Source organism: Podarcis filfolensis (genome assembly GCF_964270895.1).
Source record: "Podarcis filfolensis genome assembly, chromosome: 6".
In the NCBI taxonomy this organism is placed as follows: domain Eukaryota; kingdom Metazoa; phylum Chordata; class Lepidosauria; order Squamata; family Lacertidae; genus Podarcis; species Podarcis filfolensis.
The window spans coordinates 71,509,464-71,534,371 of NC_139609.1; the positions used below are offsets into that span (position 1 = coordinate 71,509,464).

General features: G+C 43.2%; 1 protein-coding gene and 1 long non-coding RNA gene across 4 annotated transcripts in view; one reads left to right on the forward strand and one right to left on the reverse strand.

Annotated features, from left to right (window-relative positions):
• ASIP (agouti signaling protein) overlaps window positions 1-24,908 on the forward strand; it is an 81,850-nt gene that overhangs the window by 19,996 nt on the left and 36,946 nt on the right. The window lies entirely within an intron of this gene.
• The window catches only part of LOC310764843, a 51,776-nt gene continuing 34,113 nt past the window's right edge, over window positions 7,246-24,908 (reverse strand). Inside the window, exons 3-4 of one of the 3 annotated variants that reach the window (XR_014549262.1) lie at window positions 13,923-14,005; window positions 7,246-8,075 (exon numbers count right to left, since the gene is read on the reverse strand). This is a non-coding gene — a long non-coding RNA (uncharacterized lncRNA). The remainder of the gene's footprint in view (window positions 8,076-13,922; window positions 14,006-24,908) is intronic. The other 2 variants (XR_014549263.1, XR_014549264.1) reach the window with 2 other exon arrangements.

Here is a 24,908-nt window from a genome sequence, read left to right on the forward strand (position 1 = left end):
TCATGTGGCCAGCATGACTAAGCCGCTTCTGGCGAACCAGAGCAGCGCACAGAAACGCTGTTTACCTTCCCGCCGGAGCAGTACCTATTGATCTACTTGCACTTTGACGTGCTTTCGAACTGCTAGGTTGGCAGGAGCAGGGACCGAGCAATGGGAGCTCACCCCGTTGCGGGGATTCGAACCGCCAACCTTCTGATTGGCAAGTCCTAGGCTCTGTGGTTTAACCCACAACGCCACCCACGTCCCACTTATGTTCTAGCTTTGAGCTATATCTTTGTGATTCACATTTTTGCTGTATTTCTGCCCAAGTTGGGGGGGGGGGGGACAACTTGCAAAATCATACACTACCTATGGGGCCAAGTCTGGACAATAACCAACACTAACCACAAACTGCAGCCAAGGTTTGTTAATGCATGTCGTGGGAACGAGAAAATTATATACTTTCATTTCTAAAAAGGCTTTTTACTTCAACAAAGGCTCAACTTAACAGTCATTGGGTAAGAGAAGTGGTCTTTTTAAGGATCAGTAACTAGTTAAAGAACAGGAAGTGGATGATGGTAATAATTATACCATCTTTGCAGTGCAGGATACAGCAGGGTCCCAGAAACATCCATATTGGGACTGGTGCTATTTGATGTATTCAAAAGTGATCTATAGTAACAGATGTGCTGTGAGGTGGCTAAGTTTCTAAATTATACTTCCAAATTATTCACGGTAAAGAAAAAGAACCTCTTCAAACCGGAAAACAAAAATAAACAAAACAAAGCAGGAAAAAAACAAAATGGTAAATCAGATTCAATGTTAATGAAACAGATGAGGGTAAAAATTCCTCACTTCACATTGACACTGATGATGCCTAATTTGGCAGTGACTAAACAGGAAAGAGAATAGCTTGGTGGGAAGAACAGCTCTGTGTGTGGCAGGACAGCAGCGAAAAGGGAAATTTCCATTTGGGGGATTATTAGGAAATAGAGCAAAAATAAAATAGTATTGTGATCCCTTTATGGTCTATGGTTCAGCTGCATTTGGAATAATGTGAATACAGTTCTGGTTGCTCCATCTATAAAAAAAGGAAAGTTAGAAAAGGTGCAGAAAAGAACAGCCAAAATGATTAAGGGGTCAGAGCAATTTCCATACAAGGAAAAGCTAAGTCAGGCTTTGCCAACGAGGTGCCCTCCAGATGTTGTTGAGATACACCTCCCATCATTCCCAGCCAGCACCAAGTTGGTGAATACTGAATTAAAGTTTGGAGGATTTTTAGTGTAGAAGATAAACAACTAAAGAGGGGCATTACAAAATGTGGATTTAGTGGATAAAAAGTTTGGCCTGCTTTTTCAGGGCTATCAGTTGTGTAACAACAGCCCCTATACTAGCCTAAAAATGGATGTGCACAGGGTGGGGCCTGCCACTGCCATCCTACTGCCCAGTGCTTTGTTTCTAGGGGAAAAAAGGTGCCAGTCTGGGTGGTTGCCCTGGACACAAAAATTCCTTGGGGCCAGGAAAAACAATTACATGTAAAACAATTGCATGTTTTACTGGAACATCATTAAGATCTTGGTATATCATTATTGCATAATGTATAATCAATTGACTTGCTACAACACTATACCTTTTCCTGTACTCTCAGTACCTGACTGTGTACCACAGGGTCAAACTGTCCAACATTCTGCTGGGGCACAGGCTTGCGCCTCCTTCCCCAAGCCCAGCTTAAGGGAAGAAGGTGCAATGCTTTGACAGGATCAAAGAGCCCTCCCGCCTTCTTCCCCGCACCCCAAAAAGGTGGTGGTACTCTGTACTGTCACATACTGCCAGAAAAAAGCACTGCTGCTGCCTCTTATGTGTTCAGTTTACAATGCTTGAATATGTAAAAGGGCCACAAACAAATACATTGGTGAAGAGGTGGCGCGTGGACAGCTACAGAAGCCAATGCTTCTAGAAGTCATCTTCTGTTCTAGATGTCACAGTGTGATGCCCGAAATTTAAAGCACCAGCTGGTAAGCCCAGTTTGTTCAAAGGCTTTCTAGAAGGAGTAGAGATCTGGGATTCAGCTACATTAGTCAAAAAACAGCGTTTTAAATGCGTTTTAGATTTTTGTCATTTTTAAAGACTCTCCCTCCCCACATGTTTCCAATAGAAAATCTGATTGGGGGGTATGTGAAAAAAAAATTCTCTTTTATAATACAAAATGTTTTTTAAAATCACAATTTTCTATCTAAGATGGCCTACAACATTCAAGAATGATAATTCTGACATATAAAATAGCCATAATCAAGGTATGTCCCTGCACTTAGTGAGGGATGGCATCTTAATGAGGCCCATATACAGGACATTTGTTGCTTATGTATTGCATACATCTCAATTTCCCCAAAAATCTCCTTTTTACCAGGGAGGGGAGAGGAAAAAATGTTTATTCCCTACAGCCTCAAAATGTCCAGAAATCTGACATCTCTAAGATGGAGGTGCTTTTGGTTAATGGCACTGAAACCTTCAAACCATGTGGCAGCTCCTACTTCACTAAGAAGCTCTGGTCCTGATTTCTGTCCATGACAGAGTGATAAAATTAAAAAGGAATTATGTCAGTTTTGGAAGGAGTGAAGTGTGAAGTTCCAGGGCTGCTCAATCCCATCAACTAATGGCAGCAGCATATGTCTTTATTGCAGTTTGTTGACTGACATTCATGCATTAGGCATGGATGCCTGCAAGGGAAAGTCTACAAATGTAGACCTGTATTGTTGTGCATTGTAGATCAGGAGGATCCCAGGGCCCAAACATGAGACCAAGGGGTGGCCCCCCAGTGATGTAATTAAGCATGGCACACCAAGCATTAACCACAGTTGCTGAGAGCATGTCATTCAAGTAAAAAACCAAAGTCTAACAAATGAGCAAATATGTCACTGGTTGTAAATTAAGATAGAAACCATAGCTAAAGGCGTTGCTCCTGTGCTTGCTGTGAACTGCTCTTGTGAACAGCCAGTGTAAATGACACAACTGCCAGTCAGTACGGTATGCATTTAATTTCCTTCTAATCTCACGATCTACAGCTGCCCTGTCCCCCAAGACAGCACTTTCCAAACATCTGCTTTATGCACAGGCACAATATATTCCACAAACTCTGTGTTTCAGACATGTGGGAGTGGGGAACTACTAGGTTATCATTAGCACATGCCCATTTTATGAATTAATGTAGCTGTGAATCAATATAGCTTCTGTCGATCAATATATCAATTCAGATTTTAGCTTGGAAAGCAAACTCTGCCATTTTTCTTAAACACCTCCCCTTCCACACTCCATTCTTTCCAATATCCAAATTGATTTCTTGTGCACACTCCTAGGGTTCCCAAGTGGATTATTGGGAGGGGCTGCCCTTGAGGTGGAAAAAGGGGAGGGAACACACTGGAATGAGGCAAACACACTAGGATGAGATTGGGATCTTGGCAGCTTTTTCTGTTCCTCTGTCTCCAGGGCAGACCCCACCCCACCTACTTCTCCCTGAAATGATCTATCTAGTCTCCACTTCAAATGAAAATAATAAATGCCTCCTCCTCCTCCACTCCAGCTTTTCAGCACTAGACTTCCTCAGTCGGTATTCAGTCTCACCTCCTCATACTCGCTCAGGAAGAACAAAGGGCCATCCATGAGTTGCTGTGGGTGGCAGAAGCAGCAGGACTTAGCCCCTGCTCTTGCTGTGCTCTGCTCACCTCTGCAGCCCCACACCTTGTGCCAGGTGTACATGCGTAGTCATAACCTGGACTCTTGAGCACAGCCCAGTCCTTTCTCGTCCTCTGTGCTCCCCACCACTGAGGCCTGGAGACAGAGGCTAATTGGGACAGTAGAGAAGGGCAGACATACACACCCCAGAGCATCTACACAATCATTTGCAGAGATGGGGGTTAATTGGGACGGGGAGGGGAGGAAAGGGCAGTCCCCTTCCCCTGCAAGTATATGCAATATTTTTCAGCCAGCTCCTGCTGGCCTGAAGCTTCCAAGCTGCATGTAGTCTTCTTGATTAATTGTTGTTGTTGTTGTTGCCACTTTCGTCCACCTGGAGATTCAAGCCCTTCACCTACCACCTGGGGTGTGGGGTTAGGCAAACCTGGAGACTCCAGGTCAGCCCGCCCGTCTGGTAATTCTAGTGCATTGATTTCCATTAGGAATAGGGCCTTTATGGTAGTGGCACTCCATTAAGGCATTAGCTTTCCATGTATTTTCCAAACTCCTACGATCAGGTTCACAGAATGCACATACAGCCTATATCCATACAGGTCTATGCAAGTAGGCCAGCAGTTAACCTATTACATACAAACCAAGGATTTGTTTTGTTTTGTTTTACTGCAGCTATAATGTTTGCCTGAACTACTTTATATCAATACTGCACATATTAAAAGCTAGAAATAACCATCCATTAATAATTCCTGAAAACTATTATGTGGTTCAGTTGTTGGTGACTGTTAGCAGTTTTTGATCCCTTTAATTCTTTCAGTCATATTTATTCCATAAACATTTTGCGCTTTTCCTATGAAATTATGCCATCCAGATACACAATATTTTTATTGCACTTACAATTGGATTTTCTTTGAGATATTTCTCTGTGATTTTGTATGTGTTTGCATACTTTCAATAACTGGAATATGTAGGGAAGGGGTTGATGTGGGGGCCCAACTTGGACTTAAACAATTCTAAGCCTTTTGATGATTTTCCACATTGCATTTCCCATGAAACTGAGCAATGTGTAATTATAGTATCACAACATGTGTTCATATTTTGTGGGCATGATCTGTTTTGGTTCTCCAATTTTGAACTCTCACTCTTATAGCATATATGTAACAGAATAAAAGATGCCTGAATTAAATATATGGAGGGAAACATCTCAAGCAATTCTTCACTTCTGGAAAAGGTTAGCATATTCAACCCTTTAAATTGCTAAAAACTATTCCATTAATTAATTTTGGCTGCTGCCCAAACTTGCAGAATTGGTGCATTCTTCCTTGTGGAAACCAGATATTTTGTTCAGTTTAGCCTGATGCTGCAAGCCTATACTTACTTAGAACTGAGTCAGCTCCTTTAACTCCAATGGGACACACAGCACAAGCCCATTGTGTCTATTCAGCAGTGAATCGGATTGAGTTCAATGGGATTTACTTCCTGGTATTTATTGGATTGCAACCTTACTTCTGAGCAAACATGCATCAATAAACTTGTTTGTCACTCATTCCCTCTTCTAGGAGCTATGGGAACTGCAGTTTGGATGAAAGGGATCTCAGGATTTCTGAGAATTCCTCACCAAACCACAATTCCTATAATTTTTTAGGGGGGAGCCATGTCAGTTACAGAATTTAATCCAAATTTGCAACAGCGACTGGATATGTTTCTGCAGCGCAAATGTAGTGGCAGAATGGTAGTATAGGCAACTGGTTCTGAGCCTGTGCAATTAGCAATGAGAAATTACCACCCCAGGACTCTTTTTAAAATGAATGCATTCATGAAACATGCCTTTTTTCAAATGTAAGTATAGCTTGTGAGAATACATCTGGGGTTTCCTTTTAAAGAAAAGATGTTCTTCTGCTGACTGCCTTATATTGAATCAGACCATTGGTCCATCCAGTTTTGTATTGGCAGGTTTTAGGCAACAATTCCAAGGTCTTAGGCAGGGAGACATCAGGGACCTTCTGAATGCAAAACAGATGCTCTACTCCCAGGCAAGAATGTGTAGGATTGATCGTTTTATCTGGATGGAGTTTCCTGTGGCGGCATGTTCTTGTTTACGATAATAAAGTCATTGTGCAGCTTCCTGACCAGTGAGTCTTCTAAGCCTTTGTGACAGAAAGGATTTTTTTTTGATGGAGGAGCATTCTGTCATATAAACCTCACCTTGTGGGACTTCTCACCACCTCACAGAACTAAGCCTTTGTGACAAGCCAGTAATCAAACCCAAGATCACAGCTTGTCTAACAGACAACTATTTTAGGCAGTCATGGCCTCACAATTAACCTTGCTCTTTATGGACCCTCTCTGCACTCCAGGCTAAGCATTTAAGACCCACACAGCTGTGCCTCACGTGAAGTATGGCTCTCAGTATATCACTGAAATGGTGCTTCTTCAATAAGGGAGTTTATTTAAAACAGAAAGATCTTGGAAGGCTTTGCAAAGCAGTGCAAATGACCAATTCATACCACTGAGCTACACTGCTGTGAGTGTAGATTGAAGCAATTAGTATGGAATTTAGCGTGTTGGTTGTGTGATCACTCCAGCACATCTTGAAAGTAAAATTCAGCACATGAAAGCAATCCAGCCCAACACCTGCCTCAGCACATACAGCAATAACATTAAAATTGTGTGTTTTTAAAATAAATAAATTTCCCGGCAGCACCCTTGTGTCTTCAATATGTAGACATCTTGCAGGAGAAGCTTTTCCTAACACAAAGGTAGGGGGACCTGTGACCCTCCCAACATTGCTGGACTACAACTCCCATCATCCCTGCCCCTCAACCATGCTGCCTGGGTCAGATGGGTGCTGGAGTCCAAAAACATTAGAAAGGCCACAAGTTTCCCAGCCCTAACATGAGGCAGCGTTGAGAACAGCTTCATTGACTGACTTTTCCTGTTTCATGTAGCGGTTAAAGTACAAAAGCACATACACCTTGTGACAGCTACATGGCAGGCAGACATTTCTGAAATTAAAGTGGTATTTTTTCCCCATCAACAAATCTATTTGATGGAGAAGCATGTTATATTTTTGCCTGTCATACAGCTGTGAAAGATGTGAGGTGGCATGCATGATGCACATTGTCAACGCTTAACAATTTCACTCTCTGAATAGGATTGAAAGACTTTTTTCCCTGATAGGTTTCCTCTGCCTTCAGCGACTTCACATCACACAGGTGCTTGCGGGAGCTGCCTGGACAGAGGCCACAGACCTTTCCACACTTACCTTTTATAGTGGTGTTGTTGCTGTTTGATCTGATGTTTTAAAGAGTGAATTTGGGGCTGTGTGTCTGCACCTTTGGTCACACATTGCGACTGCTTTTTTCTCTTCCACGCTACTGGCAACCCTGCACAGATTGGGACCTCAGTACCTAACAGAATACTTCCTCCTATATTCACCTAGGCATGCCTTCAGGTCATCAACAGGCACACTTTTCAGTGTGCACCCTCCTATTATTATTATTATTATTATTATTATTATTATTATTATTATTATTATTTGCTTGTTACTTAAGGTCTCCAAGCAACTTGCATTAAAAATATAAGTACATTAAACTATTGAAAAAGAAAAGAAGAAGAAACATGCAAAACATTAACATTTTTATAACTACTGTTTGGAGGATGGCAGGGCTTTTTTTGTTGTAGCCCCCTAGCTGTGGCATGTTCTGCCTAGCAAATTGTGCCTGGTGCCCACATTGTAATCTTTTTCAGATGAGGACTTTTCTTTTCTCTCAGTTCTGATTTTAAGACCCCGCAGCATGGTTGGCAGTTAGGTTCTATGCTGCTGTATGTGCTTCTTTGGGGGCTGATTTTGTATTTGGTTTTTCAGGCTGCTTGTCTTTAACCTTATTGTGGTTTTGGTGTAGTGTGCAGTGTATTATAGTCTGGTTTTATTGCAGCATGTTTTTATATTTTATTCTTTGTATTCTTTATTATGCCTGGATAATTTATTTTATGGGGTGCCTCATAAATATAATAATTAGATAAATGTACCTCTTCTGTGTTTATTTTATGCTGCAAGTCCACCTGGAAGTGCTTTGCCATAAGTGGCAAGATATAAATAGAATAATAATAGTAGTAATAGTAATAGATCTTGCAAAAATTGCAAGACACTAGGGGTCAATTTCTAACATACACGGTGCATACACCAGGAAGGAAGGAAGGAAGCTGTCAGAAAATATCAATAAAGATACTGGCTCAGATCCTAAGATGTTAACTTAAGGCAAAAGATGGAAGGAACGTCTCCCATACCTCACTTCCCTCTGCCTTCACCTGAGTAAAAGCCATACCTCAGTGGTGGAGCATCTGCTTTGCATGCAGAAGGTTAGAGGTTCGATTTCCATCACTTCAAGGTAGGGCTGGGAATGTTCCATCTGAAACCCTGGAGAGCTAATTTCAGTCAATGCAGGCAATATGGAACTAGAGGGAACTAGAGGGATCATTGGCACCCTATGTCCTAATTAGGGTTGCCATATTTTGAAGAGCAAAAAAGAGGACACATTTGCCGACTTCTACTTTTATGGATCGCTATGACAACTCTACCCAGGAAAAAGAGGACACATGGCAACACTACATGGTACTCATGAGATGGTTTGTAGGAGGTGCAGGTGACTGCTGGGGTGGAAGAGATGAGAAACTTTCTTGCCTTGAAGGAGGAGAGGGAATATTGTTGCATCAGGCAAGCAGAAATCCTTGCATTGATGGAGTAATCTGCTTAGCACAATATATATATATATATATATATATATATATATATATATATATATGTTAAATATTTCCTCCCTTAATATTTAACTCATATATTTTTGTTTGTATGTTTTGATATGGTTTTGAAATGGTTATAAGTGGTAGCATATATTTTAAATATTTACATATATTCTAAAAGGAGAAATATATATGCCCTGATGCTTATAAAATTATTAGTCTTTTTGTTCTTAATTTGCACCTGGAACCAATTCTCTGAGCACTGCTATTTTGTAGTTTCAGTTCTGCACGAAGACCTGTAAATACTTCCAAATGTTTGCTCTTTTACTGAGTGTTTGTGTCCCGTTCCGTCCCGTCCCCCCACCCACCCACACAATTGTTCTACTATAAATAATGAATGAAAATGGCCAAATTATCTCCAGTGAGTGAAAATGTGAATGACAACAATTAGACTTAAAGCCCCACTTTAGGGCTTTAAGTAGATATAGTTCCTTTTTAAAGGTTCAGGTTAAATAAACATAGGAGCATATCTTTTTCTTTATTATATGAAGAAAGGTCAAACTGCCAAAAGATGTTAACAAATGCTTCTTTGCTTGCACTGAATGCTCCAGTTAATCACAGCAACAATGCAAATAATAATAATAATCCATTGATCACAGATTTATAAGAAATGAAGTCGTGAGCTACTTAAAGAAAAGTCTTTGTAGAAGATGAAACTTAGGAAAACCCTTTCTAGATCAGACCAAAGGTCTATCTAGCCCAGGAATCTGTTCTTAGAGTGGCCAACTATTGATAACATTGCTGGGTGGTTGTTGTTGTTGTTAAAAGCATCCACATTTTGGGGTTCATGCTACATATTTAAGTTGATATTCCAACCATATATTCCAAGCACCCATCACAAAAGCAGTCCCTGCCCTTCCCTCTTCAACCCCCTTCTGCATCTAGGAGACAGCGGGGTGGAGGATAGTGAGGAATCTACTGGCCTGTTCCTTACCTGATCAATCTCTTCCAGCATGGTGTAGTGGTTAAGAGTGGTGGACTTGTAATCTGGGGAACTGGGTTTGCTTCCCCGCTCCTCCACATGCAGCTGCTGGGTGACCTTGGGCTAGTCAGACTTCTCTGAAGTCTCTCAGCCTCACCTCACAGAGTGTTTGTTGTGGGGGAGGAAGGGAAAGGAGATTAGCCGCTTTGAGACTCCTTAAGGGGAGTGAAAGGCAGGGTATCAAGTCCAAACTCCTCCTCCTCTTCTTCTTCTTCTTCTTCGGGGGTAGTGAATGCTTCCCTCTGTGAGGGAGCCTTCCCAGGCCCACTGGAAGATGCGGTCATTAAACCGCTTCTTAAAAAAACATCTTTAGACCCAGCCAATATGGCCAACTATCACCCAGTCTCAAATCTTCCATTCTTGGACAAGGTGATTGATTGAATGGGTGGTTGCTGAACAACTCCAAGCACGCCTGGAGGGTGCGGTCCATTTGGATCCCTTCCAGGCAGGATTCAGGCCTCACCATGGAACTGAAACTGCCTTGGACGCACTGGTCAATGATCTCCGGCGGGCTAGGGACAAAGGTGAGAGCTGTTTCCTAGTTCTGCTGGATCTCTCAGCGGCTTTTGATACCATCGACCATAACATCCTTCTGGACCGTCTTGAGGTGCTGGGAGCTGAGGGCACTGTTATACAGTGATTCTGCTCCTTTCTCCTGGGACATGTCCAGAAAGTGGGGGGGGGATGAGTGTTCAGACCCCTGGGCTCTCATTTGTAGGGTGCCTCAGGGTTCCATCCTCTCCCCCATGCTTTTTAACATCTACATGAAGCCACTGGGAGAGATCAACAGGGGGTTTGGGTTGGGTGTTCATCAATATGCGGATGATACCCAGCTCTACCTCTCTTTTAAATCAGAACCAGTGAAGGCGGTGAAGGTCCTGTGTGAGTGTCTGGAGGCGGTTGGAGGATGGATGGCAGCTAATGGATTGAGATTGAATCCTGACAAGACAGAAGTACTGTTCTTGGGGGACAGGGGCAGGCTGGTGTGGAGGACTCCCTGATCCTGAATGGGGTAACTGTGCCCCTGAAGGACCAGGTGCGCAGCCTGGGAGTCATTTTGGACTCACAGCTGTCCATGGAGGCGCAGGTTAATTCTGTGTCCAGAGCAGCTGTTTACTAGCTCCATCTGGTACGCAGGCTGAGACCCTACCTGCCTGCAGACTGTCTCACCAGAGTGGTGCATGCTCTAGTTATCTCCCGCTTGGACCACTGCAATGCGCTCTACGTGGGGGTACTTTTGAAGGTGACTCGGAAACTGCAATTAATCCAGAATGCGGCAGCTAGACTGGTGACTGGGAGTGGCTGCCAAGACCATATAACACCGGTTCTGAAAGATCTTCATTGGCTCCCAGTACATTTCCGAGCACAATTCAAAGTGTTGGTGCTGACCTTTAAAGCCCTTTAAAGCCCATCATCCAGCCCGGCCACTGAGGTCCAGCGCCAAGGGCCTCCTGCCGGTTCCCTCGCTGCGAGAAGTGAGGTTGCAGGGAAACAGGCAGAGGGCCTTCTCGGTAATGGCGCCTGCTCTGTGGAATGCCCTCCCAGCAGATGTCAAGGCAATAAACAACTATTTTACTTTTAAAAGACAACTGAAGGCGGTCCTGTTTAGGGAAGTTTTTAATGTCTGACACTGTATTGTTTTTAATATTCGATTGGAAGCCACCCAGAGTGGCTGGGGAAACCCAGCCAGATGGGCAGTGTATAAATCAATCAATCAATCAATCAATCAATCATCATCATCATCATCATGTTCTTCTTCTCAGCCAGCAGAGATCCATTGGTTCCCAAGGCACCCTCGCCGTCATCATGTAATGGCACTGGGCCCAATTTGGGCCTGATCACTTTGCCAATTCCAAGCTACAATAGCAATTTGCTTCTCCACCCACCACCACCTTCGTTACACCCCACCTGTTTGTTAATAGCCAGGGTTAGGATTACACCATTATTCCCCAGGATCGACCCAAGGATACAAGTACTGATACCAGCACCATCTTTATCTGGAAGAGGAAGAGTGTATAAACTGAAGATTTTCTCAAACTCGCTTTGAGCTTCTTGGGTTCTCCATGTGAAATAGAAGTTCTGGTGGGGCCTTCTTCACTCCCCCTCCCACTGACACTTCCTGCCATATGTCTGATCTTTTGATCCCCTGGAGATGGTCCCTCTGTTTGCAGCCTAGGCCAGGGCCTGTCATGATCTGCCTCTTTCCCGTGTATGCCTTGTTGGATAGGCCTATGAATGACGACTCAGCAAAGAGAATTCCTTTGGTGAAGTTTACAAAGGCCTCCTGCAGTTTTCTCACTTCCTAATGAGGATTATTAAATCTTCTGAGTGAACACAGGTAATTTTATGTGATGTTCCTTTTCAAAATCTCTCTCACCAGCAAACCTCCATAAATCCACTTGTTGATTCCTCACAATACAAGATATAAATTCTTAATGACTTGCCAGTTTCGGGGGAAGTGTTCAAATGAAATAAAACACAGAAAGAAAGAAAGAAAGAAAGAAAGAAAGAAAGAAAGAAAGAAAGAAGAAAATTAGTTCACCCCCATGAAATGCACCCAGAAGATGAACAGATGTGTTGAGAAATCTACTAGAGAACCAGATTTCCTGAAATTAGGGAAGGGCCAGAAACCCTCACAAACCAAAGATGTGAACTCTAACTTGCCAGGCAAATGGAAGAGATCTGTGAAGGATTTATTAGGCGGCAAAGGAAAGGTTCCTGAAGATAATATTGCAGTGTTTGTGGGCTGCTGGCCAGCTTCAGTAAACGAAATCCCTCTCACATGTTTATAGGAAATGAGAGATAGGGCATTTTGGGCTGAGGGCAGCTGGTGTTTTGGTTCCAGAGAAATATTTCCATACATTTTAGAGGCCAGTCATATGGTCAGCTCTCACACATATGACTTTAAACTAGAAAGGTAGTTTATGCTGCAAAAGGTACAGATGAGACAGACATTTGATTCAATTCACATTAAAAATTGAAGCTACCTAACCTGCGCTTTCTGAAACAATATGTAGCCTTCCTCTGAAATGTGCACTTCCCTGAATTTTGCAGTGCAGTTCTCCAGCCAAACAATGTGTACAAAAAGGCATATATTAGGGTAAAGTGTGCATAGAAATGCATGTATGAAAATAACAACGAAAAACGCATTAAAAGAGATGAAACTGCTTTGCAAAAATGTATGTGAAAGGGTATCAAACCAGTTGCTTTGGGGGGATGTGTCCTCCAAATTGGGACAATCGGACCCATGCTCTCTCAAGCAGCCCAGCTGCAAGCAGTTCATGACATGGAAACACTTTCAAATCTTACTATAATGTGCAGACGGTTTTGTTGCTACCGTATTCTCGCTTCTGTGGACATGAACTGGAAAATTTTGATGTGTTGGAAGTAACATATCAATGAAGAGATCTTCTCTGCCAGCAGTTGCTGCCATGGCATTGCTCTGATATTCTAATACTATTCTAATGCATGGATTCAAAACTCTTTCTGAAAGCTCCACTCCACACTTATTAAACACAAGTGAGACGCCCACCAAGAGGCAGCTGAACCTCATCCCATGCTGGGACTAGCTGGAGGGAAAGTGGATGGGGAGGAGTGGCAAGATATCCCCACATGCTCACCATCCAGCAGCAGGCAACTTCTTCACCCTGTGCTAGGGCTTGTGTAAAATTAAAAAAGGTTGGGGAGGGAAGGAAGGAGCAGTGAGGTATTTCCAGCAAACTCAGCCTGCTGTTGCCCGCCAGTCAGGTGGAAATGGAGGAAATTTTCTGAAGGAGTCGCTCAATTTGTAGGGGGAGTAAGAGGCAAAAACTGAGAGAGGTATGTAGGTGATTTGTTCGAGAGAGGAAGAGTTGTCTTTGTGGTGTGGGTGATGAATGGATTGGGGGGGGGAGGATTTATTAATATATGAGTACCAGCACCTCATTTTTACATGCGTACATAAATGTATAGACTGTACATACACAAAACTCTCCCCATACCACCAATAACCCAACTTCTCCAAGGTTTTCAACTGCCCAGAGAGAATTCTGGTGGGTGTTTCCAGTCTAGAACACATGACACCATTGTTAAAACAGTTCTTACATTCACTCACTCCGCTGTTGTTCCACCCTGGAACTCAATACTCATAATTCCCTTATTGACCATCTTTTCCCACTCTTTCAGGTTTTGCATTATCCCAACACAGTGCTTCATATGCAAAAGCTTACCTTCCACTAACCTTCCTATTAGTAGAGTACTACAGTGGCTGAGAAACTGCACTGTTAACCAGGATGTACCTGATCCATGTGTCCCTTTTACAATGAAATTACCAGGCTTCTTTAGACAAGACACACTGCATCAGCTTCCCCACTCGCCTACACCACAGTGTTGATAATTATACAGAACAATGCTATATGCATGTTTGCTGAGAAATAAGTCCCTCTGTGTCAACAGGCCTTACTCCCATATGCTTGTAAGATTACAGCATATTCACCAACATGATAGGTTTGGTGTAAAGAGTTGGAATAAGGTAGTGCTTGTGGAGCTAGGGCTGATGGGAACTGCACTTCAAAACATCTGGAAAGCACCAGGTAGAGGAAAGATGCTTTAGACTGTGTTCAAAGTGGTCAATAATAATAAGCAAGCTAAGAAGTATTATAGCAGAAATTAGTACATAAACATGCCTTAAAAAATGAGATCCTGTGAATTCTTGAAGGTGAAAGCTTTTGTGTACTGCCCGAGAATATAAGAACCAACGAACAAAGTTGCAACAGAGACTTCTTCCCACTTGCACAGAATAAGTCACCCCAGCCAATACATTCCTTTCCTGCACATTTTCAGAGTTCAGAGAAATGTTATTTCATTTTGTATTAAGTTATTTTAGAGTCAGCAGATTCAGTTAGATCTATCCATCCCCTTGCCATTGGACGGCTTTTTATTCTCTCTCTCTCTTTCTCTCCCTTTCCTTTTTTTCTTTTCAAGAGCAATGCCAAATTGCCAATAAGGAAAATTGAGGATAATTTTTAAATAAAAATATGTATTTATTTTGCAGTAAATACTTGAGGGAAATGTGAAGAGCTGTAAGCTAGATGGCAGTATAAGATTACATTTAGCCTGTAGTTATTTACTGACAGCTGAAGCCAGTTCATGAGTAAATTGAGTTTCATAGAATCAGAGTCCTAAGGGATCCTAAGGGTCATGTAGTCCAAACCCCCTGCAATGCAGGAATCTCAACTAAACCTTGATCTGGCTGGCTTTATTACAAAATGCTCTATTGATAATCGCATGCTATTCAAATAACCTTGTAACAACTGATAACATAATAAAAATTCAAAATGCCTGTACAAATCTAGCTTTAGGCAGAGAGTATATTAACAGAGGTTATGTTAGGAGAACAAAGTTGTCTATTTTGGTAATCAAGCTTCAACCAAAGCAGTTTTACAAAACTTTGCTATAACCTCTGGTTAATCAACTCTTCAGCCCTTGAGCTAATTATGAATTATTTTTGGGGGGTATTCCTGCTAGCAGGGTTACAATACTATTGCACACCACTCTAATTTCGAAATGATGTGAGATTCTAGGGGTTCCAGGCGCTTACCCAGGGTTTGTGTTTCCTTCGGAATGAGGGACAGCAAAAACTGTGATGTCTTTATGATATAAGGTTTATTCATACATATATACAACCTGAGTCTGTGATGGAAGGGTTCACAGCATTAACACCCCAAAACACGCCTTGTTTCTCCCATAGCCACAGCCTTGGATTCCAGCAGAAATCAGACATGGTGTGCTCTCTCTCTCTCTCTCTTTCTGGCTTCTAGCTCACATCACTCCAAACTCTCTGCCCTCAACTCTGGCTTTGTCTTTCTAGCTACCCATGAGTTGAGAAAAGGGCCCCACTCATTTGCCATCTCGCACAGAGTGCTTTCTCTTTGTTCCCCTCAATGGCTCATCACCCAGGCAATCACCTCATCAGGAAGCTAGCCTGTCTTCTCCCCCCCCCCCAACACTTGCTGGATCCAGGGGTAAGAAGGGTCTCGGCATGCAGCCTACCCCCCCCCCCAACACATAACAATACAATAGGCTTAGCCTTTATAATAGGAGAGAGGAAGACATAGGGAAGATGGTATTGAACAGGTTATAGGTGCTTTGACTGACATTTTGTATGGGGTTTCAGGAATATAGGAAGCTATATTTGGTCATTGATCCATGTGACTCAATACTGTTGACACCAGCTGATAGCAGCTCTCTATTGTTTCAGCCCTACCTGGAGACACCAGGGATTGGTAGTAGTAGAGCATGTGCTCTGCTACTGAGCTTCTACATCATGGAGAGAGCTTGGATTAACACATCCACAATCCTTCTGAAACAAGGTGATTTGAGTTAGTCAAAATTACAGCACCAGACACCCATTTTACAGCTAGGCATGTGGAGATTTGTCCACACAACATGTAGCCAATTCACATTTTTGGAGTAGGGCCAATATGAAGTAGAAGGTTTTCCAGGATTAACTGATCTGCAAATGAGTTTCATTTGGTATCAACGATTCTCAAGTGTTGTGCTGGTGTTCATATGTAAAAAAGAAATAAATCAAAGACACCCTCTGAGTCCAAATTCCACTATCCAAAATGTCGGCTGTCACCTTTGCCTCTTGCTAATCAGCCTGCATGGTGGAAGGGTAAAATTCTGCACTGAGTGTAAAAGAAACACAGGTAGTCTCCTCTTTTCAAGCGTAAGAGTGATGTGTGCCACCAGCTCTGAAATTTCCCACAATACAGAAATTTCCCACCAAGGAAGCCCCAAAGCGGAATCATAAAGTTGATAGGCTACAGCACACACACCCCTTAAGAGCTTATCAGGAGGTAGATGACCAATATGGAAGCAAGGTCAGTTAGCACAGGTGGAGCCAAACTGGCTCTTGTGCATTTGCACCATACTGATCTCGTTGTTGCCTCCCCACCCCTCCCCTTTACCTCTCAGTAAGCAGCAACAACACAACTGCTCAAAGGTTCGGTGACTGGTGTCATCCTACCACACCATCTGCTACCGGTCAGTAGTACTTGGATGAATAGGGGCTGCCACCTTTTTACCCAAGAATATGGAATGGTGCAAGTCTTGACATATAATCATTTCCGTGGAACTCCCTGGAAATGATTGTCCAGCTTTAGTGCATGCTGTTCATAATTCTTCATTAACTCAACTTCTGTTTGTAAGATTTAACAAGCTCTCAAGCCTCACAAGAGTATACATAAGCTCTTTCTTTCACCCAGCACTCAACCACTAAGTGCACTGTGGAATCAGTTTAAAAATAATATTATTTAGACATGTGTCTTATAAAAATGTGAGCAGAGTCAATTTCACTGCTGACTTAACTCCAATTGCTGTTTATCATCGTTCTGCTGTGGGTTTGCTGTGTGCTTCATTGATGTTGAATTTATTTGTTTTAAAAGGTGTTACTGATTGAGAGCTGCCCTGATGGAAAATCTTTTTAGAAATAAAATTAATAATCTATCATCTATCTATCTATCTATCTATCTATCATCTATCTATCTATAAAAAAGAACCACTGGCTTTCTTTCTTTTGTTGGCTATTATAAACGATGGACATGAGGAATACATTCTCTGGAGTCCAGATGTTATCTCATAAAACTAAGCCCAGTTTGCTGAAGTTAGATCAATTGACTTCCATGTCAAAAGTACAATTCCTGACTTTCCTGACTGCAGCATTTGGAGGCAATCTCCCTGTCACTGTGATAAAGTTGCAGTGCAAACCTAACACATGTCTACACAGAAGCAAGTCCCATTGAGTTCCATAGAGCTTACCCCCAGTGGTTATATGATTACAGCCTTAGGCTTCATCTTCACTATCCGGCACGCCAACTGTTTCAACCCCCTTGATACATATATCAAGTGTGTGTGACGTCCTGCGTGCATCGCACGTGTGTGATGTCACACATGCAATATGTGATGCAGGTCCAGTGGCCAGATCCTCCAGGGTTCTTGTGTTCCACGTGACACGTTACGCACAATAAACACACGACGCACACAGGCACCCAGTATCCCAATCTTGGGGGCAACCTGGTGCCTCTGAGAATTAAAGCACCATTATAACACTTAAACACGTTAAACAGTTATGGCTCTCCCTGCCGCCACTGCCAGGAATCCTAGGAAATGTGGTTTAAGGGTGGTGAGCATTGTTAGAAGACACACACACCATTCCCCTCTCAGGGTAGAGCAGGCATAGGCAAATTCGGCCTTCCAGATGTTTTGGGACTACAACTCCCATGATCCCTAGCTAACAGGACCAGTGGTAAGGGATGATGGGTATTGTAGTCCCAAAACATATGGAGCTCCCAGTTTGCCTATGCCTGTGGTAGAGCTTCGTAGGAAGAAGGGTTGATTGTTAAACCACTTCAAGAATTGTAGCTCTGTGAGAATGAATAGAAGTCTCCTCAACTATCCACACCCTTAACAGGCTACAGTTCCTAGGATTCTTTGGGACATGACTGTTTAGAGTGGTATAATACTACCTTAAATGTATAGTGCAGTTGGGGCCTGATTCAAGGTGTATGTAAAGGGCAATGCAAAATTGTCTCACTAGGAAACCAGGGGAGAAAAACCAGCATTTTGTTCAGATACATTCGTTCATACCCTTCAAGCGTCCCAGTTTTCCTGGGACATCTTGAAATGACAGGAGCCATCCTGGCTTCTAAATTGATCCCGGAATGTCCTGTTTCCCCCCTCCAGCGCTGCTGCCACCAAGCCCAGAGAGGAGAGTGAGCTGGCGCTTGCAGCCGGCATTTGCAGGTGGCGCTTGTGCTTGCAGTAGGACCCTTGTGAAGTGGAACCCTCATGAGTGGGAGAGTCAGTTCCCCACTGGAGTGGAGGTGGTGGACACACACAATGCTCTTGCCAGCCCCTCTCTGCCACAGTGTGAGTGGAGGAAGTGAGTGAGGAAGGAAGGAAGTGAGCAGCTGTGGCAGGGAAGGCGGCCCATTGACTTGAACACCCAAAGACACGTGTCCCGCTTTTCAGATGAAGAATGTTGGAGCTTGTGGTTCAAAGGGCTTGTTGCTAAGCTTGCAGAAACACCTTATTAAGCTTATGCACTTACTATCTTGGAGAAACGTGCAGAATCGTTAACAACCTCAAGGGAAATGGTTTTTTCCAAAGCAATGTATTATTTGCACGCAAGGGAGCAGTGTTGTATTTAGAAACCAGAACAAAGCGAGCGGTGGGTGCACTGTTGATGGATCAGTCATAAAGCTACAAAACAGTGAAAAGTTGTCTCATAATATCCCTCTTGTGGTCAAGTTATTAAACTGTGTGTGACTTTGGGAGTAATAATGACAAGCCTGTCTATATAATCCTTTAGAGTATTCAGTATTCAGATATGCAGATGACACAACCTTGATAGTAGAAAGTGAGGAGGAATTAAAGAACCTTTTAATGAAGGTGAAAGAGAAGAGCATAAAATATGGTCTGAAACTCAACATCAAAAAAACTAAGATCATGGCCACTGGTCCCATCACCTCCTGACAAATAGAAGGGGAAGAAATGGAGGCAGTGAGAAATTTTACTTTCTTGGGTTCCATGATCACCGCAGATGGTGACAGCAGTCACAAAATTAAAAGTCGTCTGCTTCTTGGGAGAAAAGCAATGACAAACCTAGACAGCATCTTAAAAAGCAGAGACATCACCTTGCCGACAAAGGTCCATATAGTTAAAGCTATGGTTTTCCCAGTAGTGATGTATGGAAGTGAGAGCTGGACCATAAAGAAGGCTGATCGCCGAAGAATTGATGCTTTTGAATTCTGGTGCTGGAGGAGACAATTGAGAGTTCCATGGATTGCAAGAAGATCATTCTGAAGGAAATAAGTCCTGAGTGCTCACTGGAAGGACAGATCCTGAAGCTGAGACTCCAATACTTTGGCCGCCTCATGAGAAGAGAAGACTCCCTGGAAAAGACCCTGATGTTGGGAAAGATTGAGGGCACTAGGAGAAGGGGACGACAGAGGACGAGATGGTTGGACAGTGTTCTCGAAGCTACCAATATACGTTTGACCAAACTGCAGGAGGCAGTGGAAGACAGGAGTGCCTGGCATGCTCTGGTCCATGGGGTCACGAAGAGTAGGACACGACTAAACAACAACAAAAGAGTATTCAGTGCACTTCACATATCTCAATAAAACCTAACACAATGACCCTCCAAGATAGTATCAGTAGTCTTATCCCATTGTTGAGTTTAGGCTGAGCAAGAGTGTGGCTTGACTAAAGCTACAGATATAATTGGAGCTGAAGGGGGCATGTCATGTTTTCACAATTCAATCTCTCTTTACAGCAGTGTCCCTATATATCACAGACAGGCTTCTGTTTTCTGGCACCTGTTCTTTGTTAAAACACTGTCCCTATTTTATTTTTGAAGAATTTTTTTGAGGGTGGAATTCTTCTTCTTAGAACTATATAGTGTGTTTCTATGCATGTGCCAGGGACCAGACAAAATGACTGATGAAGGCAATTTGGCACCTGAAGCATACAAGTATACATTGATGGTGGTGTTGTTGTTGTCATCGTCCATGACTCAATGGCAGAGCACATGTGTTACATGCAAAAGGCTCCGGTTTCAATCACCAATGTCTCCAATAGGACAGGGAGACATCCCACCTGATATCCTGGAGAGCAACTGCCAGTCTCTTTAGACAATACTAAGCTAGATAGACCACTGTTCTGACTTGACATAAGGCAGCTTTCGAGAAGTAGGAGGAGACATAAGATTGGAGAAATGTGAAATGGAAAGAAACCAAAATTGATATATTTGCCCATCCCAAACCAGAGGAAAAGGAATAAGCAATTTTGACAGAAGCCAATCAAAATCTAAAACCTGTATTGGGAGGGCCTCATAGCAGTAAAGGAGAGGTTCAAAAACATTGTTGTAGCTTCCACCAATGCAGCAATTTAGCCTCAATACCCATCACCAACCTGGTGCCCTCTAGATGTTTTAGATCACAAATCTCATCATTTGTACTATGCTGGCTGAAGCTGATGGAAGGCATCAGGCTTTGGAAGACTGTTCTATGTGCATACATTGCAGACAAAAACTAGTTTCACCCAGGTCAGATTAATAAATGCAAGGGATCTCTAGAACTGGACTCAATCCAGAGCCCCTTCTGACATGACTATGGTGCTATGGGATGTGCTGTAGCTATATATGCTGCCAGTAATGGCAAATTGCACACTTGTAGAGTTTATACCATGTGGTTCCAGCACTGCCGCCACCAATTCTAGCACTGCCATACAGTGGGTCTTCCTATGTGAATTGGTGCTAGGGGGAAGGTTCTAGCCTAGCTTGCTTCTTGGCATGTTAGTTTTCTATTTGCAGGGATGGTGTGGTGGGAAAACATTTAAATATACAAGGCCAAGGCATTGGGCCCAGCCTACCTAAAATATTGTATCTCTCAATACAAGTCTCTCTGGGTGCTAAGATCCTTCAGTGAGCACCTTCTCAACAACATCAGAAGCAAGGATGTTGGTGACAGGCGAACCGATTCTGTGGCTGTTCCCATATTGTGGAATTCTCTCCCGAGAGAGGCTAGATCAGCTTCCTCTTTGTTATCCTTCCACTGGCAGGCTAAAACCTTTCTATCGAGACAGACCTTTGAAAACTAAGCGGCAAGTGATGCTGATCACCGGGCCTGCTGTACCTGTGTTCTGATGTATCTAAATTATTTGGGGTTTTTTACTAGTTTTTAAAAAAGTTTTTTAATGTTTTAAGCTGCCTCGACTCCCAGCTTGGGAGAAAGGCAGGATATGAATACATTAAATAAATACATCCTGGGAATAATTTGGCTCCACTGTGAAGTGTTTGTGTATAACAGGCCACCACAATACAAAACACGCATTAAACACACTGTCCCCTGTTGTTCTCTTCCAGCTTCCATTTGGCATGTATTTGGAGGAATGTTTGGAAAGGGCCAGCTCTCAATAAATCATAAACATTTATTATTTATTTGTGACATTTCTATGAGTCACTTTGTTGCAAAGAAGTGTCTTTAAAGTACAATGGAAAATCATGGACATTAGAAACCCAATATGAAGAGCTTGTCAAAAACAAGTCAACAGCATCCAAATAAGTGCATGCCTAACCAGTGGCATGCAATCAGTGGACATGGGGGACTAGACTAGTCCCCTAAATGTTCCCAGTAAATTAGAGTGTTAAAGTATTAAAGCCTGGCACCTCCTTCCCAAAGCCCAGGAAGCTTCTGCCTGGCTTAGGGAGGGAGGCACATTGCTCTGACTCATCCAAGAGCCCTCCCACCACCTTCACCCAAAAAAAACCCCACCCTTGCAACAGCCTCATAGGGTCAAGTTCTACCAGGAAGAGTTGCTGTGTTCACTAGGCCTGACCTCCTGGGCTGTCTTGTTTCTTTGAATAAAGAGTTGACTTCACTGAAGCCATGTGCTGACCCGCACCTAGTACCTGCTTCTGGCACCTGCCCCTGTCAACCTAGGGATGGGTGGGTTCCCCACCCCTGGACCCTAGTAAAGGGGTCCAGGGGTTGGGTTCTGTTTGAAAGCCCAAAGAGGGCTGACGGGCTGTAGAACATCCCAAAAGGGCAACCTGGTGGGATCACCCATTCAGTTGGTTTGACCTTGATGGAGATATCAGTCAGCAAGTGGGTGGGCTGATTCAGGATACATACACAATGCCTAAACCAAAACCAACTTACATCTGTAATCAATAAAGTTGGGGCCATTTTGATCCCAAACTGGTGCCATCTCTCTCTCTCTCTCTCTCTCTCTCTCTCTCTCTCTCTCTCCCTCCAGCTCCTGCCAGGAACTTCTAGCCATGCTGCGCTGTGCACTATTTTATGCTTATATAATTCACTTCCATGTGCCACCCATTAGGCAGCAACCAAGCTGGTATATAAGACATTGCCACCAAACGACCTTCCCCCTCTGGGCTGCCCTGGCCTCCTCCTCATCCCTCCTCATAGTTCTGTTATAGTAAACCATGGGGTTTCTGCCCTTGCTAATGAGGTTCAAGAGCTTTTTGCAAGCTCCAGATGTACTGCTTGCCCTCTGCTCCAAATCCCCAGGATTGTCATGAACGTCTGCTGATAGTCAGAGGCCTTAACTGTCACAGAAAAAGTATGAGTTTTAAGCCTCCTTGCTACATGGGGATGGAGGATACAACATCTGGAGCTTTTTGGTTTAGAGAAAAAGGTGAATAAGAGAAGATATGACAGAAGTGTATAAAAATATGGATGAGGGAGGAGAGTGGACAAATAAAAGCCCCCCGCCCCCCGTCAGTAGACTAGAACTCAGGGAAGCTGAATGTTGGAAGGTTCAGGACAGATAAAATAAAGTTACTTCTTCACACACATCACAGGGTTAAACTATGAAACTCACTGGCAACAAGAGACGGTAATGGATTATACAAATTTATGGAGAGAATAAGGCCATCTGTGGCTACTAACACTGATAGCAATGTTCTGCCTTCACTATCAGAAGCAATATTATCTTTATTATTATATTTATTAGATTTCTATGCTGAATTTCATCTGAAGATCACAGGGTGGTTTACAATATAAAAGCACAAAAATATGTTTCTGAATACCAGTTGCTGGAAACCACAGGAGGTGACAGTGCTGTTGCGATCAAGTCCTTCTTTTGGGCTCCCCATAACCCCCTGGCTGGCCACTATGAAAACAGGGTGCTAGACTAGATGGGCATTGGAGTGACACAGGAGTCTATTCTTATTTTCTTGTGCACATTTAGAATCTAGCTAGTTTTTGAAACAGGCATGATCACATTTTGACAAAGGGTCTTACTGTATCTCAATGTTCAATCTTTCAGCTTTTACTGTAGTACTGGTAACTAGGTTGCATACGACTTTATATGAAAGTGAGGTCTAGACATATTTAAAGACATAAATGAATCTTGGAACCTGCATTGGGCATCTTCTTTTAAATTAAAACAAAACAAGGTGGGATAACTCAAAAACATCAATACCCAATGTAAAAATAATCAATAAAACTATTGACCAGCAAGATTCTGCAAAGTCAGCAAGAATTCTTCACAGTGGGAGGTGGGGACCAGTAGGCCCTCCAGATGTTACTGGACCACAACCCCCATAATCTTTGACCATTGGCCACACACAGTGGGACTGATAGGAGTTCCAGGATTGCTGGAGGGCCACGGATTCCTAGCTCTCCATCTTGCACTTTACAAAAATCAAGAATACAGATCACCATTTTGGTCTGCTGCATATATTTCAACAAAGAGGAAGGTGTCAAGCAGTCTTTGCCCTCCTGTTCCCTATTACAAGGTTCCTTATTTGAGTCAATACTAAATAAGGAACAGGTGAGGAAATTCCATCGCTAATATGCTGCCACAAAGGTGATCTTCTGCTTTAACACCACAAATCTCTCCTCAAAAGGCACAGCCAACTGGAAGGAGGCCTCCAAATAAGATCTTAATGACTGGCAAGGTTTATATACAACTGGGGCAAATAAATCCTTTTTCTCCCCACTGAAATTTGGTAAAAATAATAAATCAATATATAGCCCTTCTTCACAGCAGCCTTTAGTGCGAGCCCAAACCTAATCACAAGCCCCTTGATAATTGTGGTTTCCCTTTTGTACAATATCCTTTTTGAGCTGGACACAATATTCCAAGTTATTGCTATTATGCGCATCTGGAAGTGATTAGTACTACCATGCATTTTTTAATGCTTGGGCTATAGAGAAGTATCCAATAAGGAGCCTTGATTACATTGCACACAGGGCCCTCCTTTAAGGAATATGCAGAGGTTATTATGTAGCAGCTTTTCTCCTAAAGCTAAATTATGAAAGCACCCCTTTAGTCAATTTCTGTTTACTTGTAAATTTTGTGACCCAGCGTGGGACAGGAGATGCTTGATAAATAGTACCCTTAGGGAGAATTCCAAGCGGCAACCACTGGGGTGGGAAAAGCACTCAGCAAAGGTATATCAGGTAATTACCAAGCACCTCCAGCTGCTCCTGTCATACTTCAGCAACGACCATGTGCTGATTCAAACCAGAGTAGCTGAACTGAGCAAGAATCAGACTGAATTCAAAACAGAAGGAGCTTATGCTAACCGGGCAGTTACACTTTTAAGCTTTGCAAGATTTTTCTTTCCATTTAGCAAGCCTGATGGGGCGCCCTATTTACCGTATTTTTCGCCCCATAGGACGCACCGGCCCATAGGACGCACCAAGTTTTTTGGGGGGGAAATAAAGGGGGAAAAAATGATTTCCCCCCCAGGCGCTTGTGGGGCCGGCTGTCCCCGGAGCTTGCGGGGCAGGCAGTGGGGAGAAGCACTCTTCTCCCCGCCGCCCGCCTGCAGACAAGGTCCAGGGACAGCAGGAAGACACACTGCGGCTCCCAGCTGTCCCCAGAGCTTGCGGGGCAGGCAGCAGGGAGAAGTACTCTTCTCCCCGCCGCCCGCCTGCAGAACAGG